Consider the following 19,550-nt stretch of genomic DNA (forward strand, 5'->3'; position numbering starts at 1 on the left):
CGCTTCCTTAGTGTATAAAGAATCATAGTGTGTGTGATATAGATTTATATTTAAAAGGTATTTCACAAGCAATGAGTGTGCCCAGCTTGTACTAGATGAGGAATGCTGTTTCACCTGTTTTCCTGTGTCTCTAATGTAAACTGAGTGAGGAGCACAATGAAAAGTAAATCTACATATAATGTAAATAAATACATTAAGCTAAACAAATGAAGGGGCAGAACACTTAATAATCACAGTGTGGGGTTGCAGGCTCTGTCCCCCAAAGCTGTCCTGGCCCTTGAAACAGAGACAATAGATTGGAGGAAATATAAGCAAAGGCCAAAAGCTGTTTTTTGCCTCCCTCACTTGGGTGACAAAGAGGAAGTAGTGCCCCTTGTGCTCATGAAAAATGGATTCTCTTGGCCTGAAGAACAAGAGTAGTTGGAACTGACTATAGGTGAGAAACCTGCTTAGACAAAGACTGCAACTTGCTGAAGTAGTTTTTGTTTTCTTTTACTTGTAACCATATGTGTGTCTTCTGTTCTTGTTGTTGTTCAAATATCTGTTCCTTATTAATAAACTTATTCTCATTTTATTACAAAATCGTATCAGTGCAGTGTATTAAACTGAAGGATGAAATCCTCAGCTAAACAAAGAGGCTGGTGCATGTTCTCTTTCTTTAGAGGCAGTGAATATAACACGTCAGCATCCAGTAAGAGAGACTGGATGCTGCAGTGGTAATGTGTGTGAGGTTGTGGTTTTTTTTTATTTTTTTGTTTTGTTTTGAAGGGACAATGACTCAGAATTGGAAAGGCTATTAGTGTCATCCTGCAAGAATAGGGAAGTTGGTGAAACCAGAGTGAGGCCATTGTGTTGTTGGCAGGCTGTTGTAGACTGGGCTCTGAACCAAAACTGCACATCACGGTAGCACCTAAGATTACAGGGTAGGTGGTGTCACATTCTCTTACTTGTCTTGATGGAACTCATTAGAGTCATATGTGCATGGCAAAACAAAACCCAGTTGTTTTAAGCTTAATGCTCAATGAACAAACGATTATTTTGTTACCTTTGCAACAAGGCGGTAACTGCAGGGATCACTTCCTTATGGAGCTTTGCCACCACCAACCCAGCACAGGGAGACTGTGTGTGGCAGGAGAAGAGTGACCTACCTATCCATGCTAATATTCCCCAAAACCTTCCCCCTCCCCCCCCGGCATCCTTGCATCTTTGGGAGTGAGAAAGGGTGACTGATACCTGCAGGTGAGGGGCTTCAGGGAGGAAAACACAGAGAGGCAGGGAAGGGGCATATGGAGTCACCCCATTTAACAATTAAAATTTTGGCAGGAACTTGGGAGGTGGTGCACTTCCCAAGTACTACCAAACAGCTCTCCGGGTGACAGAGACAGAGAGAGAGAAAGAGAGAGAATCGCACTGCTACCCTGGGTCAGGTCACTACCATTCCAAGTGTCCCAGGGGATGAGCCATGTTGGGCTCTCTGTCTCAATGTGCCCGGCACCAGCTGTGTTAGAAGCTGGGAGAAATTTGCATCTCAGAAGATCTTGTCAGCCCTTTGGAAAGATTATGAGCCTGATTTTGCAAATTGCCCTGGCTTGAGCTAATACGTGCCATTTTATTAAACCGTTTCTTTCTCCTGGTAAGAAAAGTAAACTGTGGCCCACTTTAACTCTTCACACAGCTATGCAAGAAACGTGATATCAATATGTGACTAGTAATTTAGAATCAGAAACAGCTTGCTTATTGATTGGCTGTGTCTAATAGGAAGGAACATAATCATCCCTTACCGTAAAGTCCCATTATAATCAGATTTCAGGTTAAAGTCTACTTTTAGCAGTTAATTGTGTCAGTCTTCATTACATCCTGCTGTTTGTAAGGCTTTCATTTCCAATGCATTTTCTGTTATGGAAACACAGGAAGGTTTTAGTTATTAAATTTACTTTTGTATATCTTCCAGACCTAGCATTAATTTCCCCAGTCATACCAGCTTTGAAAGCGATAACAGTACACCACCATTTGATGTCTCAGAAGTGTCTTAAATTGTTAATGACCTGTTGTTACACAGGATCCCCAAGGTGTATTCTGCTCCTTTTTCTACATTGCTCACTGCAAAGACTAATGAAACCTTTTTGGGTTGCTTAACAATTTCCTTCTGAAAACCTTACTTCCACCGAGTGCAATGTTATGGGGCACACATGAAAATAAGGATGTTGGAAGTTATAGATCCCAGAAGAACCATAACTCATCATTTCCCTTGTGCATATGCCATACAGTTTTTATATTGCAGTATTTGCCTTCAACAATGATCCCACAATATATATGCGTAATGTAGCCAAGTTATTGTTGTTCTGGGAAGCAGCAGTCTGAATTGCCTGAAGTTGGTGCATTTAAGTTCTCATCTGAAAAGTTTGTATTAACAGGTTTTACAGCAAACTCATTATTTTAAGACAGAGTAAAAAAGAATGAAGAAATAACAGTGGGTGATCGGGTCCAAACTGTCTCATTTAATCAGGGACACCATTTCCCATTCACAGAATGAGAGAGGGTAATAGCACAAAAATCATGGAATGCCAAGAAATGGTAGGGACTACAATGGCCCTTAGCATAACTGTTAAAGGACTATCTAAGTTACTATGGTCTATGGGCAGCAGCATCAACTGAATCTCCACAGCATTTAACTATGGCTGCCTCCGCTGCTCCCCAAGCAGGCTCCTGATGCCAGACTTGTGAGGGACCCACAGTAGACAGACTGTAGCCCTCTGTCTCTGTTTCTACACCAGAGGAGTTTCTACAGCTAAATCCAGGGGTATTAGGAGTGCTTTGGTTTGTCCCTTTTATCCATCGTGGCTGGAGTAGGGCTGAGAATTTCCCCCTCAGATTCTAAGCTAACTAGGAGCTTTCTCCCTTGTCTGTACAGTGCTGAGTATAATAAGAAACCTTGATTGGAACTCCTAGGTGCTATCATATGACCAACCAAAACAGCAATAAAGGAGTAGAGGCTGAGAGGACACAGAGAGTCACAGGGGTAAATTTTACTATTCTGTCCTAAATGGATCCTGTCTGTTTTATTCTAAGTGTCTAAAATGGGACAGAAAGGGAAGGAAGTAAGTGGCCTCAGGTATATGTTTGTTTTCCAAATCTCAGTGCACCATTTCAGAGGCTGGTTTAAAAAGTTGATTGAAATAACTCTGCAAAAACAATGAGAAATATTAAGTTGGCACCCTGATATAACTCATTTGAATTGCAAGTCATGGATGCAAGTTCTTATAGCCTGTCATTATCAGCAAATATTGCACTATGCACAGTCCAGAGGGCTTTTACAAGTTCTAAAAAAGACTATCTGAAAGAAACATTGCAGATACCTGATGCCTTTGATGTTTTGTTGAAGGAAACTGTTATGTTCTTTTTGATACAGGAGATGAGGAATCACCCCCTACAACAGAAGAGGAGAAGCATCGTATTTCCAAGGCTGGGAGGTCTGCTGCCACCACTGTGAATAGGAAATGTAGGATAGTGGTGGTCAGAGACTCTTTTCTGAGGGGGATGAAGGTGCCCATCTGTTGCCCTGACATGTCATCTTGGGAGGTATGCTGCCTGCCCATATGTTACAGAGGCACTGTCAAGGATTATCCTGCCTTCTGACTACTACCCCAAGCTACTCATCCATGTGGGGACTAATGATACTGCGAGGTGTGACACTGAGCTACAGGGCTCTGGGAGTACGGGTGAAGGAGTTTGGAGTACAGGTGGCATTCTCTTCAGTCCTTCCTGTCAAAGGTAAGGGCCCAGGCAGAGACAGGTGCATCCTGGAGGTTAATGCCTGGCTGCGAAGATGGTGTCGCCTGCAGGCCTTTGGCTTCCTCGACCACGGGATGCTATTCCAGGAAGGACTGCTAAGCAGGAATGGCGTTCACCTCATTGCAGGAGGAATACCAGCTAATTCGATTTAGGGCTTTATTTCGGAATCCTGTTTCACTGCCGCGTGTAGACATAGGCAGTTACTTCGGGCTAGTCAATTTCTAAAATGGTGACCGGCTGGGAACATGCAAATCAAGCGTGGGATATTTAAATCCTGTGCTTCATTTGCAATTTTGGTCGCCCTCATTAGCCTCCCTAGATCGATCTAGGGGGCTAGTGTAGATGTACCCTATTAAAGATGTACACACTTGGACTGAGGTGGAGATGGACGTAGGAGCTGGACGTGTTCAGAGTCTCTGGGTTAGACTAAAAGGAGTAAAAAACAAGGGTGATGTCATGCTAGGGGTCTACTACAGGCCACCTACACAGGCGGAAGAGGTGGATGAGGCTTTTTTTAAACAACTAAAAATCATCCAAAGCACAGGATTTGGTGGTGATGGGGGCCTTCAACTATCCAGATATATGTTGGGAAGCTAACACAGTGGGGCACAGACTATTCATTAAGTTCTTTGGACTGCATTGAAGACAACTTTTTATTTCAGAAGGTTAAAAAAGGTACTGGGGGAAGCTGTTGTAGATTTGATTTTAACAAATAGGGAGGAACTAGTTGAGAATTTGAAAGTGGAAGGCAGCTTGGGGAAAGTGATCATGAAATCATAGAGTTCATGATTCTAAGGTAAGGTAGAAGGGAGAACAGCAAATTTAGAGTCAATGGATTTCAGGAAGGCAGATTTTGGTAAGCTCAGAGAGCTGGTAGGTAAGGTTCCATGGGAGGCAAGACTGAGGGGAAAACAACTGAAGAGAGTTGTCAGTTTTTCAAAGGGACATTATTAAGGGCCCAAAAGCAAGCTATTCTGCTGTGTAGGAAAGATAGAAAATATGGCAAAAGACCATGCTGGCTTAACTGAGAAATCTTGCATGCTCTAAAAATAAAAAAGGAGTCATATAAAAAAATGGAAACTAGGACAAATTACAAAGGATGAATATAGGCAAACAATACAGGAATGCAACAGCAAGATTAGAAAGGGAAAGGCACAAAATGAGCTCAAACTAGCTACAGGCATAAAGGGAAACAAGAAGACATTCTATAAATATATAAGAAGCAAGAGGAAGACCAAGGACAGGGTCTGCCCATTGCTCAATGAAGAGGGAGAAACAGTAACAGGAAACTTGGAAATGGCAGAGATGCTCAATGACTTCTTTGTTTTGGTCTTCACCGAGAAGTCTGATGAAGGAATGCCTAACATAGTGAATGGTAGTGGAAATGGGGAAGGTTTAGAAGATAAAATAAAAAAAGAAGTTACAAATCACTTAGAAAAGTTAGATGTTTGAAAGTCACCAGGGCCTGATGAAATGCATTCTAGAATACTCAAGGAGCTGATAGAGGAGGTATCTGAGCCTTTAGCTATCATCTTTGGAAAATCATGGAAGATAGAACAGATTCCAGAAGACTGGAAAAGGGCAAATATAGTGCCCATCTATAAAAAGGGAAATAAGAACAACTCAGGAAACTACAGACCTGTCAGTTTAATTTGTGCCAGAAAAGATAATGGAGCAAGTAATTAACTAAATTATCTGCAAACACCTGGAAGATAATAAGGTGATAGGGAACAGCCAGCATGGATTTGTAAAGTACTAATCATGTCAAACCAATCTGATAGCTTTCTTTGATAGGATAATAAGTCTTATGGATAAGGGAGAAGCAGTGGACATGGTATACTAAAGTGTAGGTAAGGCATTTGATACGGTCTCCCATGATATTCTTATCAATAAACTAGGCAAATACAACTTAGATAGGACTACTATAAAGTGGGTGCATAACCACCCTGATTGGATATCTGTTCTCAGAGTAGTTATTAATGATTCACAATCCTGATGGAAAGGTGTAACAAGTGGGGTTCTGCAAGGGACCAGTTCTGTTCAATATCTTCATCAACTATTTAGATACTAGCATAGAGAGTACGCTTATTAAGTTTGCAGATGACACCAAGCTGGGAGGGGTTGCAACTGCTTTGGTGGATAGGGTCATAATTCAAAATGATCTAGACAAATTGGAGAAATGATCTCAGGTAAACAGAATGCAGTTTAATAAGGACAAATGCAAAGTGCTCCACTTAGGAAGGAACAATCAGTTTCACACATACAGAATGGGAAGCAACTGTCTAGGAAGGAGTACAGCAGAAAGGGATCTAGGGATTATAGTGGACCACAATCTAAATATGAGTTAACAGTGTGACGCTGTTGCAAAAAAACCCCAAACATGATTCTAGGATGCATTAACAGGTGTGTTGTGAGCAAGACATGAGAAGTCATTCTTCCGCTCTACTCTGCGCTGATTAGGCCTCAGTTGGAGTATTGTGTCCAGTCCTAGGTACCACATTTCAAGAAAGATGTGGAGAAATTGGAGAAGGTCCAGAGAAGAGCAACAAGAATGATTAAAGGTCTAGAGAACATGACCTATGAAGGAAGACTGAGAGAACTGGGCTCGTTTAGTTTGGAAAAGAGAAGGTTGAGAGGGGACATGATAGCGGTTTTCAGGTATCTAAAAGGGTGTCACAAGGAGGAGGGAGAAAAATTGTTCTTCCTGGCCTCTGAGGATAGAACAAGAAGCAATGGGCTTAAACTGCAGCAAGGGAGGTTTAGGTTGGGCATTAGGAAAAAGTTCCTAACTGTCTGGATGGTTAAACAGTGGAATAAATTGCCTAGGGAGGTTGTGGAATCTTCATCTCTGGAGATATTTAAGAGTAGGTTAGAAAAATGTCTGTCAATGATGGTCTAGATAGTACTGGGTCCTGCCATGAGAGTAGGGGACTGGACTTGATGACCTCTCGAGGTCTCTTCCAGTCCTAGGATTCTATGATTCTGTATGTGATTACTACATCTGGATTACATCTGGAAACTGACCTTGAAGCTGAAGTTAGTGATGTTGACGTCAGTGGAGCACAGAGTCTGCTTGCACTGAAGCCATTGCAGGATCAGGGTCTAAATTAAACCCATGTAGAACACATAAGGGAATGCACTGAAGTCCCAAACTTCATGTGGTGGAATTCGTTTGCTTTTCTTTTTTGATTTTGTTTTAAATTATGGACTGGATTCTGGGGTCCCTAATTAAGCAAAGCTCCCATAGAAATCCAAGCTCCCAATCTGCCATCAATCCAGATTCTGTAGCCTTTATTTACACTGGAGAGGTAACATTAGGAAACATTTAAGTATTCATAGCATTTCCTATTTCACTATAGGCATTAGAAACATAGGAGGTCTAATGCCATGTGATGAAATAGCTGTGTAAAACAGCAACAGGTGCTCAGCAGACTACATTTACCATAGTGTGGGAATTGCTGATCTGGTGCTTCTTCCCTTGCGATTGTTCAACAGTCAGAGATAGGGTTGCTGACTGGATCCCTATAACAGCTGTTTAATTACAAAGTATTTCTGGATGTATTTCTAGTGATGATAATCTTCTAGGAGACTTATTAGCATCATTATCTTCTTCCATTTGTCTTTACATTCTTCCCTTCACAGTAGTGTCTGGAGCATAAAAGTGCAATGCACTAGTTATGCCAATGCATATACAAGCATCTTGTGCTGTCTCCTCTTTAGTGTCCATGAGAACAGAAGTAAAACAAATGATAGTTTTTGTAAAAGTTGCTCTATTTCCCCCAAACTCCGAATCAAATTTCTGTATGTAGCTAGAATTATTTTATAGTGTTGATGCTGCACTTTTTAAAAAATCAGCTGAATATATACATTTTTATGAATCACTGAACAAAGCAGAAACTCCAGTTCAAGACATTTCATAGCAAATGTATCTATATCTATATTATCTAAGGCGATACTTTCAGAAATATCTGATTATGTTGAGGCCTATAATTGGTAATTGGTTGATTATTTGGGGCTCAGGTTGCTCCCAGGTCTGAACAGGGAGAAGATTCTTCACATGGGAAGGGTGTCAGCATTGTTCTCATTTCCTCGACCTTTCTCTTATCCCCAGACCACAAAGAGGCCACCGTATAGTCTAGGTTCATGCTTGGAAAGAAGGTGGAGAATAGTTAGACTGGGTAGAGAGTTGGCTGAGGGCTGGAAGGATGCAAATGTAATCTGCTTTTAGCCCTTTGCTATATTGTTTTTCTTGTGTGACCCTTTTCTGGGAAAAGCTAGTCAGGGGAAGAGACTGGTAGTGCTGTTCAAATGGACTTGTGCTGCACAGTGTCTGGGGATGGAGCTCAGCAGGGGCACTTGACACCAGAACCAGTATGGAGGCAGAGGGCTTTCTCCTAGCCTCTCATGCATCACCAGGGTGTGCTCAGATCCTAGCTCTATAGGTTCCAAACACCATATTCCAATTGGACAATGTGTGGTGGAACAGTCCAAGAGCTCATCCTCCACCATCCCCTCTCATAGGTTTTCCCTTCATCTGGATATTCAGTTGCTCATGCATTCATGTTATGAGCTTGCACAGGACCCAAATTGTCAAATGTGATTGCCCAAAGGTAGGAATTTAGACATCTGAATAAGTAGCCTGAATTTCAACAGTAGCCATCCCTATTCAACATCTCTGGAAATCCCCTGACTATTGAGGGCCCCTGTCACACACCGACCTGTCTGGCCCATGTGGGGGCTCTCCCCCGTGGGAGGGGGGAACACTTATCCGCCAGTCACAATAGCACTGTCCGTCTTTATAGGGGTTCTCCGAGGTGGAGGGGGACCTGGGCTCTCCCCCTCTCCAGGTCCCAACCCAGGACCCTAAGGGTAGGCGTTCTTGATGCGCTGTCTGACCGGGGGGGCCATGGCCGCAACTCGCCAGTCCCCGGGTCTCCCTGACCCTGTCCTGGGCTGCTTCCTCCACTTCGGCTAATCCTTGTCCATTCTCCCCCTGTCGGGGGGAAGGGGGGCTCACCTCCTCCTGCCGTGCTGATCCGCCGCTGGCGCCTCCGGCACCTCGTCGGCTCTGGTCCAGATCTTTGCTGGCCCGGTCCCCCTCAGCCGTGCCCTCCTGCGCCTTGCTGCTCCCAATCGGGAGTCCTCTTTTGAAGCCGACGCCCTTTTCCAGGGACGCCAGCGCCTGCGCGTTGAGCCGTCGGCTGCCCCGCCCCCGGGCGGCTCGCTCGGGGTACAATAACGCCTGCATGGGCTGCCGCCACTGAACAGGCTCAGCAGAGCCGCCCTGTCTCTCCGGCGGCTATGCCGCCCGGCGCGTCAGTGCGGGGAATGGGGCTAGCTGCCGTGGCCCCTGTCACCCCATCACAGCCCCTTTTTAAAACTTCTAGCATTGGCATTAAGGACCTAATCTTGTGAGGTACCACTGAGCAGCTAGACTTCTATTAAAAACAATGGGAGGTGGGACATCTCAGGACCCTTCCTGAACAATCCTTAAAATACACGCTTAAAAACATTAGTATTGAATTACACAAATATCAGTTGAATTGTACCTTAAATAATTCTGGGAAAATCCCTGATTCCATTTTGCTCGTCTGAAATGGCTTTTATTTGAATATTTAAGTTTAGATGCAGGCCTTGCTTGCAATTGGTTAGAAATGTAGCTTTCTATGAAGAGGCCTGCCAGACTACACTCCTTTTCAAAAGAAAAGGAAAAAATAATTGATTCACATGCAAGCAGCCTAATTTTTAGACATGAGCCCAATTTGCAAAAATGAAAGCTGAAGTTAGACTTTGAACACCTCTCATGACTCCCAAAGAACTAGGAGCTTTGTTTATTGTAATAAGAGATCTAGACAAAAATGGGAAATTCAGCTCTTAAAGAGAAGAGAGAGTGTCCCGTCATTAAAATCAAATCTTAGTTTGAGCCCCAGAAAGTTCACCAGTGTTTTGATAGTACTAATATCTTTATTCAACAGGAATTCCAAAAGTGTTAGTGATGGATTTGGAGAAACAATGTTATTCTTTTCCTTGATAAGAAAAGGTGTGATGAAGAAGGTTGGAGATTTGGCTCAGTTTTTAACCTCACAGTGTATGCATCTTCAGTTTTGCCTCCACAAAATGAGTTGCGGATGTGCATGCAAGTATAGCATGTTTCATTGTTGATGTATGCCCATAAACACATGGCATTACTCAGAACTGAGCCTGTAAGTGAGCTTGAGTGTCAAAAGTGGGCACAAAATTTGTGCGTGTAATTTCACTCACAACTGAAAGGCCCATTGTTTGAAAAATATGTTCCTAGATGTAATCTGAATATGTTTACAAAGTGCATACAAATAAAAATGAAGATGACAGGAAACCCGTGAGAAATGCAGTGAAATGAAGGCTGGAAGAGAAATGCATTAGCTTCACTTACAAAGAATAAATTCTACAATATGACACTTTTTTATGATGGTTATATTTGTTTTCTAATTCCACCTGGGAAAATATTCAGTAATAGTTCTGACTAATCAAATATCCTGTCGTATGTGATTGACACAAGGTCTTTCTGCTGAAGAGCTGAATTGTAAGCAGACATGAAACAAGACATTACGAAGGTTGTGTGAGCTTCACTGTATTCTCTCTACTATCTTCTTGCCAAAAACTTAGGCTAGCTCTTAGCACTATCACATTTATATAGCTTAGTTCTGTAAATAATAAGAAAAAGTTGTTACAGCAGGAGAAAAAGTAGATTGCTGTGAGGGAAAATTGGAATAAACTAGTGTTACTCAAACTGCAGTTTGTGAGCTGCAAGTGGCTTTTCAATGTGACTCTTTGTCACCCGTGATATTAAAACTTTGTGTGATTTAAATAGTAACCAGTCAAAACATTTTTACTATGTTATTAGCCAATTATAGTTGGTAAAATAATAATACTTGGCAAGTCATTTGCTGTCAGAAAATATATCTATACATAGCGAGTGTGATGGGGCTGCGGGCACGGCGGCGGTGGTAGCTGCAGAGTTCCTGAAGCCCCGCACTCATGGGAGCCCTGAGGAGGCATTTGCCGGGGAAGGCGCGACTTCTTCGCAGCCATGTGCTGCTTGCTCTGATGCCGCCCCCGCGAGCGGCATAGGGGCATGCATTGATGTCAGGGGGATGCCAAAAGGAGGGCAGGGGCTATGCACGGGAGGGGCAGAGAGGCCCCTCACGGGCAATATAAAAGAGGGCCAGACCGGCCCAGGAGGAGGAGTGGAGGTGGAAGTGCGAGCTACAGGGATGGCTGAAGGAGGAGAGGAAGGAGCCGGTCAGAGGAGCGGGGACCAGGAGAGGCCGGGGTACCGCCTGGAGGCTGGCTAGACTGGAGACGCGACAGAGGGAAGGAAGTGACCCAGGGCTGGGTGTTGGAGCCAACAGGCAACCTGAGGGTTGGTGAGTTACAGCAGCTGGCCCCCAACCGGACTGGGAGTTGCGTCCCTGTCCTTAGGGTCCTGGGTTGGGACCTGGAGTGAGGAAGGGCCCAGTTTCCCCTCCCGTCCGCCGGGCAGCAACGCGAGGGCGGAAGCCCTGCTAATGGGGTGAACCCAGTGAACTTAACGACTGGTATTGTCGAGGTTGAGGATAAGTAATAAGGACTGGGACATGGAAAGAGGGACTAGGGAGGTGAAGAGAGCACTCAAGTGGGAAGCTATGCCTTTAACCCCAATGATGACACAGCTGTAAACCTGAGGGGAGGCACAGATCATGACAGAGAGAAACAATGAATTCACATTACTGTGGTTCCTTTGGATAATGATATCTGAGTATCACTGTAATAAACTTTGGGCAAATCTGGTCAGCTGCATATTTGCAGACGTGTTAGTTTTCTTAGTGATGTTTTGAAACCCTCTTATCTTGTGATAAGTTGATTAGTATGGTGTAAAATGTTGATGTGAAGGGCAGGGACCTACACTCATCCTGTCACTCAAGTAGCAGCACTCTGTGCTTCAAGCTGCAAGTTCAAATCCTGCATAGCCATTGCTGTGAATGGTGTCCAGTCCGTCTGGTTGGGAAAGTTGGCAATCTTATGCTGATGATGTATGATGGAGTTTATTATTGTCAGAGGAGACCTATGCTTGTGGGGGTGAAGGGGCAGGGATGGGGGGTAGAATGAAGGCAGCCAGTTCCCACAATTAAAATTTAGAGTGGCACATGACCCATCCACAGGAGCACATGACTCCCAACAGCTCCCATCACCTATTATTGCCATGCACTTAACGGAATATATCTGAGAGAGAAAACCTAGTTCAATGGCTACGCGCTAGCTTGAGAGCTCCCTGTTTTGACAGAGACTTTTTAATGTTCGTTTTGGCATTGTCTAAGGGCCTCTATCAGTGGAGGCCACGGAGTAGTAAATGGACCTTGCCCCAAAGAGCTTGTAAGACAAGACAGACACAGGGTGCAGGAGGGAGTGGAACACCCAGGAAGAATGAGCAATGTAATGGAAGCAAAGAGCATGTGTCACATTACTGAATTGGAGGGAAGCAGCCAGATCGCTGCTGCACCCCCCCAGAAATTGGTATAGGGGGGAGCCATGTGGGGTATTGAATGGGAGCTTATCGTTTGTTGATCTTATGTACGCTATTTATGTGAGTATATAATGTCTGGGTGTGTAGGTAGGAATCTGTGGTCTGTGTGGAAGCTGAATGTTTCTCTGAATGTGGTTAAGCATTGCTATGGACAGGCTGAATAGCAAAGCCCTGTGGGACAATGGCCCTTGATGGCCCAAGGACACACCTAAAGCAGGAGGGCGGAGACCCAAGAGCTGCCAGCAGAGAGAGGCTGAGGACCAGGTGACTGGCTGAGACCAGAAGAGGCCAGGAAGGGGGTATAAAGAGGCCATGTGGGAGATGCCATTTTGTTCTCAGCTCAGCACTTCATCCCAGAGGCAGCACTGCAGGGATTGAAGAGCCCGGAAGACCTGTGGACCCATCCTGATCTTAGGATGTGCAATAAGAACTTTTAAACCAGCAGCTGCAACATCTCTGCTAGAGCCTGCATCGAGAACTGGGAGATTCGGTGCATGTAACGTACTGTACTTTAATAACCTTACTCTCAGGCATTTCTTTCTTGTAATAATAAACCTTTAGATATAGATTCTAAAGGATTGGCCCAGCGTGATTTGTGGGCAAGGTCCAAAGGGTAAATTGACCAGGGATCTGTGGCTGGTTTCTTGGAACCGGACAGAACTTGTTCAGAGTAGGTGGGATTGGGTGCTAAGACCCCCCACCTGTGTATAGGCCTGGGGCCATCTGGAGCACGGATATTGCTGGGGTGTCGGAGGGGTTTTGCTCGTGAGGCTTCAGGCAGGCAGCTGAAGCGCTCTGTGGGACTGGTTTGTGGCCTGTTTGGAAACGTCACCAGTCGGGGGCTGTAAGGAGCCCCGGATTTGAGCAATTCACCCTGAGCGGACGTCCTCAGTTGTGCCCAGACATGGCCCGGTCCGTCACAGCATGTTAGTACCTTCCCTCCTTGTCGTGGATTTACTTATCAATGGACCAGCTAACTGGAAAGACAGGGAAAGGGGAGCAAGGAGGGATGTGTTCAGGGATGGCCCGAGGCGGGCTGTTGGCAGCTGGCGCCCCAGGCGGAATGCGTGATCAGGGCCCCCGCCTCTAGAGCCCTCAATGGCGTGACGTCATCATTGGGCGCCCTGTTTATAGCGGCACCCTAGGTGATGGCCTAGTCGGCCTATACGCACGGGCTGCCCCTGGATATGTTGGTGGGGGGAAGGAGAATAAGGAGGATCGGATCAGATGTGGACTGAACTTGAGGAGGAAGGTTGGAACAAATAGCAATTAGTGCAGGATAGAGAGTCAGCAAAATACTGTGTAGGTTTGACTAGAATGTCAGAGGTCCAAAGATCCCAGCTTTGGCTGCTTCTCCTGGCTAGAATGTCTGGCAGACTCTACTCTGCAGTATTGTCCCAAGGCTATGTGATGGGCAGGAGGAAAGAACAGGAGAGAAGAGGCACCATCTGGATCCTATGATCAATAAAGAAGTGGTCTTCTCTGCACAGTTCTGGGCACTGTTGCTAACTTCTTTTCAAGCTAGGGGTGCTGGATCTCCCTCTGGCCCCGCCTCTTCCCCCAAGACACTGGGAGGGTGAGAGAGGAGTTGGTCATTGGGCCACCAGCAGATAAAAAGTGTAGGGAGAGAGGGAAGCAGAGGATGAGCTTGGAGGGTGTACCACACCTACTAATCTTTCCCCAAGGGTGCTCCAGCCCCAGAGCACCTATGAAGTCAGAGCCTGTGTTTTGGGTACAGGACAGTGCTAGACAAATGGGTGGCTCAACTATGTGCTTTTGGCAAGTCACTCAGAGCCAGATTTTTAGGTGTCTGAAAGATGCAGATAGATTATTTCTGAAAATCCCACTATGGGCCTATCTGCATCTAAATGTGCCTAAATGCCTTTAAAAATATGGCTCTTAGCTTCCCTATACCTCAGCTTCCTAGCAATAAATTGTGGATAATAGATCATCTCTACATCACAGGGGTTGTGAAGCTCTTGGGTACAATGGAGATCAGGCTATATTAGAATCCTAGAGGGCTCTCAGCACCTCACAGGTGCGGGCCCTGAAACAAAAACAGCCCTGAGGAAGCTCCTTTGTTTAGATGTGTGAAGTAGAGGAAACAAGTTATGATTACATGTAATGCAGACAGCATTTCAGACCGAAATATTGAATCATTATTTTTTTAAATCTTTGTTACCTTTGGAATTAGGAATGTGCTGATACTGTCAAACAAGTCAGCTGTTGACAAGCAGGGAAATGCCATGAATGTATTGGTTCTTCCTGCCTATTTATTTATAGTCTTATGCTTTGATGTACAAGTTAGGGTGTAATGTGTCAAACTTGCCTCCCCCCTCCTACCCACTCTCATCAGTTTCAACAAAGGCAATTTGGTCTTGTTTTATTATGCCACTTTCAGCTGAGCTTTTCTGGAAATGCTAAACTACTGAATTTGTGCCATTTATGAAACAGATGTAAATGTTAACTGAAGAAGGCTTCAACATTTTACCAGTCCTGGCACCAAACTTTGTTTGAATGATGATCAAACTACTACTATTTCACTTACCTGTCAAAGAAAAATTACTTTCTTTGGATGAGTGCGGGAGAGATTTTGATGAAGCTACATTATACTCAAACACTGGTGAATTGGAACAAAACAAGAATCTACCCAACATTATTTAGAAAACCATGCGCTCTCATAAATTTGCATAAAGTTAAGTCTCATTTAAAAAAAATTATAAACCTGATGTCTGCTGGCTTTGTAGATCTGCATTTGTACAGTTTGTGTGCATACTGCTGGAGGCATCTGCACAGATCCCCAGTTTGTGTAGACTTTTGTTTTTAAAAAGTACTTTTATCTTTAAAAAGTACTACCATATTCTATTGCAGTTACTTCCAGAACTATGACTTTCTGTAGTAGTAGTGCAGTGTTTGGGGCAATGAATGTGGAATATTATAGTATTTTTTTCAGGATAAATCCTGCAGGTACATATTTGCTATTTGGATAAGTAAATTAGGGACCAGCTTGTGCAAAAGGCAGGAATGGGTGTACAAAAGAATTTATACAAATGTATGATTTGATCTTGAGTTGCTAAGTGCTTCTCTTGAGCTATTTATTAGATTACATATGCATGTGCATTGCTCAATGTTCTAAAATCTGAGCACCCTGTAGCAGTAGCTGCTGGATAGCCGATTTCACACTGAACTCCCTGGTTCCTGGGGCCAGCCCTTGCCTTGTGCAAAATAAAGCTGCTGGCAAGCTGCTCTGAATTCTGCCACTAGTTCATTGATTCTCCACCTGCAGCATTTGGATCAATTGCAGCTCAATTGGCACGTGGCTGTAGACTGTGTGACATTCTCAGGGCCTTTATAAGTAAATGTGTGTGTATTGATCAAAAATATATATATGTGAGCCGCAACCATAATGAGATTAGTATTTTTTATATATGTATATATTTTCATTATGGATGCAGCCCACATAACTCCCAGGAAGCTGGCATATGCCACAATGGCAAGTAGGTTGAGAACCACTGCATTAGCTCAAGGCACAGACCCCTTCTCGCATCTGTACCACCACTATGCTGAACACAGTGCAACTGTGTCATTAGGAAAATCTCTTCTGATGGGACAATTCTCTGCCGAGCACCTGCAACCAGTTTACTGCCCCTATCCACCACTGAATTGCAAACTGGCTTGAGAATCGGACCCTTATTTTTTGCTAGCACTCCTATCGGAGCAGGTAGCATATTTTTAAAAACGTAACTTTTTCAGACAAAAACAAAGAATGATTTTAACAAAAAATTATCTTTTTCATTCAAAGAATTGTGGCATTATCAAAATGTTTCATTTTTCATGTTTTTTCAATCAAAATGGTTGGTTTTTTTCTTTACCAAAAACTAGATAACTGAATAACTTTGAGAACTACTTTGAATAAAATGTTAATAGCAAATATCACAGATACTTCCATGAAAAATGTGAGGTCTATTTCAAACTCAGTGAAATTAAAATAACATTATTTTCACAGCACTAATCCAGACTTTTTTACATCTAAGCAGAAGCTGACTGTTCACAACTCCTACTAACCTCAGCAGGAGCGAAGGGGTTTTAGCGTCTTGCAGAGAAAGCACTACCTGATACTCAAAACATCATAATCTGTTCTTCAAACAGCTTGAGCAACTGCAGCAACTGCTCAGGGTGCTCAGAACCTCTGAAAAATAGGTTATAACCTTGTGCTTTTTCACTGACACACTTCTTGGTAACAGCAAGGACTAAAAGATGAAGTATCAAAACCTGCCTGAAATGCTGCTTATATAATATTGTCCTCATTTTGCAGATGGAGAGCAAAGGCGCAGAGAAATGAGGAGTAAAAAGTTTCCACTAATTCTGGGTATCCAATCTGAGATACTCTTGACCTATTTTTTCAGCGTTCTTATCGTATTCAAATAGTCCAATTGCAGCTCCCATTGAGTTCAGTTACAGCTGTGCATGCTCAGCAGTGCTGCAAAAGAGACAAACACACCATGAGTGGTCACCTGTGGAAAAATGTGCCTTAAGTGACTTGACTAGCATCACATGAGAACTCTGAAACAGAAGCAAAGATAAAATCCAGCTCTGTAGGCCAGCATTCAAATGCCTTAACCGTGAGACTAGAGTCTCTTTCTCCTGCAGACTCTTGTCTTATTCACTGCCCATTTTCCAATTTCTGTAACAAATCAAGCAGGGGTCCCAGAGACACTAGCCTTCCTTACCACACAGCCCTGATTCATGCTTAGAGCAGGTCCAGTCTGTGCACTGAACAAGGCAGGGGTCCTGTAAAGAACACACAGTATGTGATCTTGTAATTCCAGACTTCATTATATGACACTGAAGTGTTCAAATTAAGGTTTCTCGTGTCAACTTAATTCTAGCATTTCTCAACTCTTCATTGCCTGACTTTGCAATCTTAAAAATTGCTTTTAATGTAGTTTTTGGTAATTTCCAAGCTTTTTCATGAGGAAAAGTGGCAACGGCTTCTGAAATTCCATTATGTGGCACTATATGGTTATATCAGCAGGACTGGAACCTTTAGATCTTCTGTACTGATCTCTGTCATTTTTGCCATCAAAATAACTGATAGCAATAGTAGGTTTTCATCCTCTATATGGACCAGCATTAAGAGGGAAATGAGACAGACACAGTTTTCCATATCTATCTGGAAAATTTCAACCAAAATAATTCCATTGTTTCGGAGAATGGGGCTAGGGAAAATCCATTAATTTCTGGCCATTTTTTCTTTGAGCAACTTTAGTGATTCCATGCTTTGGAGCAGGGACCTGAAATTGGCAAGAGGGATAGTCTGTGTCAGTGACGTGCCTTTTGCTGTGCCTTTGAAAATCCAACCAAATGTGGCCAAGTTATAGGTCTTTGGCTGGGGAGAGCTCAGTTCAGTCAAGCTCATCAGAGATGGCTTCAATTTTCTGCTTCATTTTTCTGCTACAACTTCTGATGATTCTGACCATGTTCCCTCCCCTCAATGGTCGTACTGTTGGCCTGAAAAGCATATGAGCATATTTCAGCCAAGAGCAAGAGGAGCTCAGCAGCACTTTCCTTTTATTAGCCGATCTAAACTAGAATAAGGCCAGACACCAGAACTGAGAGCAAGGAACCCAGCTCTCCTGTGATCGCATTGCCCTCTCCACAACTCTCTCTCACACAAACACACAAGCAGTATTATAGTATTTGAAAGCCCTGGGACTGGACAGTGTGGAGGAGGAAGCAGTCTGAATGAAGAGGGGAGAAAAAACAAGAATGTGGGGAGGGAAAGCAGTAAATTGGAAAAAGGAATCTCGTGAGACTAGAACTGGCACTAGTCTTGCGAGATTCCTTTTTCCAATTTACTGCTTTCCCTCCCCACATTTTTGATTTTTCTCCCCTCTTCATTCAATCAGACTGCTTCCTCCTCCACACTGTCCAGTCCCAGGGCTTTCAAATACTGTAATAATGCTTGTGTGTTTGTGTGAGAGAGTTGTGGAGAGGGCAATGCGAGGCAGACACCTGGCATGGAAAATGTAAACCTAAATGATTTAATTTTGAAAAAAATATTTAAAAAGTTGTGTAACATTAATAATAGGTGGTACTACAAGCCCCACCTAAAATTTCCAACATAAGAACGGCCATACCAAATCAGACCAAAGGTCCATCTAAAGCAGTATCCTGCCTTCCACCAACAGCCAATGACAGGAGCTGCAGAGAGAAATGAACATAACGGGCAATCATCAAATGATCCATCCCTGGTTGCCCATTTCCAGCTTCTGGCAAAAGATACTAGGGACACCATTCCTGTCTATCCCAGCTAATAGCCATTGATGGGCCTATCCTCCATTAATTTATCTAGAATAGTGATAGAAATGTAGCCGTGTTAGTCTGGTGTAGCTGAAACAGAAAACAGGACTATGTAGCACTTTAAAGACTAACAAGATGGTTTGTTAGGTGATGAGCTTTCATGGACCAGATACATTTTTTTAATTGTATCCTTTGGTGTATATATGGTTGAGACAATTTTCTTCCAGTATTTGATCTGAGGAGGTGGTTCAGGCCTACGAAATCTCATCACCTAATAAACCATCTTGTTAGTCTTTAAAGTGCTACATAGTCCTGTAATTTATCTAGATATTTTTTTAACCCTGTTATAGTCTTTGCCTTTACAACATCCTCTGGCAAAGAATTCCAAAGGCTGACTGTTGTATGAAGTAATACTCCCTTTTGTTTGTTTTTGAAACCTGCTGCCTAATAATTGAATTTGGTGACCCATAGGGTATTTCTACACTACAGCGTTAATTCGAGTTAACTTAATTTGAAATAGTTAATTCTAATTAAGCTATTTCGAAATAATGCCTCTATACACAAAACCTATTTCGAAATAGCGTTTTGCTATTTCAAAATAGCACGTCCACACTGAGTGGACTCTGAACCGAAGTTAAGGCTAGCTGGAACCAGTGCCGGCAGGGCATCAGGTTAGGACTTAGTATGTGGGGCTGCTGCCTGAGGCTAACTGAGCTCTGTGCTTAAAGGGACCCTATGCCCATGCCGGAGAGACAGTTCTCAGGGTTCCATGCTTGCTTGTCTATCTCGATGAGGGACAGCAAAGCAGTCCTGTCTTGGAGTGCACTGAGTGCCCGCACTTGGGACACTACAGCACTCAGCCACATGGAGCCAGAGTTGCCCTTGGGCGTCTTGTGGGGTCGTTGCCATCAGC

Source organism: Pelodiscus sinensis, chromosome 6, assembly GCF_049634645.1.
Source record: "Pelodiscus sinensis isolate JC-2024 chromosome 6, ASM4963464v1, whole genome shotgun sequence".
NCBI lineage: Eukaryota > Metazoa > Chordata > Testudines > Trionychidae > Pelodiscus > Pelodiscus sinensis.